The following is a 2,414-nucleotide window of genomic DNA, read 5'->3' on the forward strand; positions in this document are numbered from 1 at the left end:
AGGGCACCCCTCTGGCTCTCTTCAGACTCCCCCTGTGCAAGCAGGGGGCTGCTGCTGGTTCAGGGGGATCTCTCCCTTGAACACCCACCCTCTTCTCCCCGCTGGAAATGGTGCTGCCCTGGCACACCCACTGCTCTGACCGAGGAGAAGTTCCTCTGCAGTTTGACTTTATCACATGGGGAGGCCTCGTTTCTTTGATATTTTCATCCCTAAAGTGTGAGGGAGAGTGGGAAGGAGCTGGCTGGAAGCAGTTCATCTGCTCAGAGTGTGATTTACAGGGTCCTGGGGGGCTCCACAGGAGCCTCTGGGCTCGTGGAGCTGCCCTGGCATCCCCCACCTCTGTGTCACAAAAAGCTGGAACAGAACATCCCTCTGTGCCTCCCTGTGCTTTCCCTGTGCAAACAAGGTGCTGCTCCTGGTTTAGGGTGATCTCTCCCTCAAACACCCTCCTCTCCCTGCTGGAAATGGCCCTGCCCTGGAGCACCCAGCAGCAAATTCCTCTGCAGCTCAACTTCAGGACGTGGGGAGCCTTAATTTCTGTGATATTTTCATCCCAGAAACGTGAAGGAGGATGGGAAGGAGCTGATTTGCATCAGTTCTTTGGATTTACAGGGTCATGGGGGGGCTTGGGGGACTCTGGAAGCCTCTGGGCTTTAAGATGCCAACCACGAGCTCCTCTCTTTTCCTGGGGATCCCCCCTGGGCCTCGGGGAGGATCCCTGTGTGCTGCCAGCTCCAGAAACATGGAAGCATCTCATCCATAAAGACAAGGCCGTGACAATCCCTGGCACTTCCTCAGCCAAAACGAGGCCTGGCGTAAAAAACCGCCAGGAAATCCCCCTGGTGCTTCCAGACATCCAGGGATTGATGGAGCTGCTTCCCCCTGTGCTGAGGCTTCTTGTGTGCCCGTTTGCAGAGTTTCACAGTCTGCTGAGCAGATTCGAGCCATTCTGCGTGGGAAAACAACCTTTAAATATCATTAAATCAGTCCTTTGGCAAGAAAATTTACAGCTGGATGAGGTGTGTTGGTGGGTTTGTGCAACATTATTATACATATAATTATATATTTTATATAATTAGTATATTTTATATCATGTATAATTATATGTTATATATAATATTTATAAAATATATAATATAATTATATTATATTTATATTATTATATATTATTATTATATGCAATATATTATTATATATTATATGTATTATATATTATATGATATAATTATAATATAATATGATATAATTATATTATAATATATTATATATATATTATTATATTGAATAAAAGTCACAGAGGTGACTTTTCCATATGGGAAAAAACCCCGTAAGCATCCACATTTTCAGGGTGGGGAAACTGAACTTGTTCTTTTAATGCTCAGCTCTCTCCTTTTCTGAGCAGGCTGCAAGATGTTAATCTTTGGAGACCTTTATCCCTGGAATTACTCAGTGACACCAGCAATTAAAGGCCATGGGCTGTGACAGCTCACACCTGAATGTGTCCTCTGGAAAATGCTGGCCACCTCTCCAGTATGTAGATGAATTAACAGTAATACCCTCTGATCTCACTAGAATTAATCAAGTCCATCCCTGCCCTCTGAAGGGATGAATTTGGACTTTTCTGCTCTGTTTTATTAAAAAAACAATACCAGGCTCAGGGCAGGAATCACCCCCCAGGGAGCAGGAGAGCTGGGAACAGAAGCAAAGAAGGTCCAGGATTGAGTTTCAGCCCGGGAGGAACGTGGGTGTTTTTATTTTAATTCACTGAAAGCTTAAAATAGAAAAAAAAAAAAAAAAAAAAAAAAAAGGAGTCGTGACGAGGATCATGCCAAGATTTTTGCCACCCTGGTGAGATTTGATAAACCTGGTGCTTTTTTCCCCTCCTTTCTGTAATGAGGGCCCATGGAAACAGTTGCTGGCAGCAGGGGATGAAGGGTGAAGAAGAAGAAGAGCAGCTTTCAGCCAGGGCCAGCCAGCTTTATTACCAAACATGAGGTGCCAGTTTGCAATGAGGCTGAAAAAAACCCCATAAAATGCCCAGATCCGAGGAACAAACGTGTGGGAATGATCAGGGGCAGCAAGAGCTGCGCCAGACGCTTCACCCACTTCAAATTCAAGGTGGTGAAGTTGAAAATGAAGCTTTTTGGATGATGCCCACTGAATTTGGGTCAGAATCATGGAATTGTGGAGTGGTTTGGGTTGGGAGGGACCTTAAAAATCATCTTGTTCCAACCCCCTGACGTGGGCAGGTTCACTTTCCACTGACTTTCGTGGCTCTGGAATTTGTTGTTGTGCATTGACAGGTGAAGGTGTTTACTGGTTTTATTGGTTCTGTGCTTTTTGAGCTGGGGAGGGTGCAAAGAATAAGTGTTGCCTCTGGACCTGGGCTAATGATGCAACACCTCTACACCTTT

At 45.3% G+C, this 2,414-nt stretch overlaps 1 long non-coding RNA gene across 1 annotated transcript; it reads left to right on the forward strand.

Moving 5' to 3' along the window:
• Positions 1-378: 378 nt before the first annotated feature.
• LOC108504967 lies at positions 379-1,471 on the forward strand. Its single transcript, XR_001877330.1, has 3 exons — positions 379-406; positions 916-1,019; positions 1,403-1,471. It is a non-coding gene; the product is annotated as an uncharacterized LOC108504967 (long non-coding RNA).
• Positions 1,472-2,414: the final 943 nt, after the last annotated feature.

This window comes from Lepidothrix coronata, unplaced genomic scaffold (assembly GCF_001604755.1).
Source record: "Lepidothrix coronata isolate B3197 unplaced genomic scaffold, Lepidothrix_coronata-1.0 Scaffold180, whole genome shotgun sequence".
Classification (NCBI taxonomy): Eukaryota; Metazoa; Chordata; class Aves; order Passeriformes; family Pipridae; genus Lepidothrix; species Lepidothrix coronata.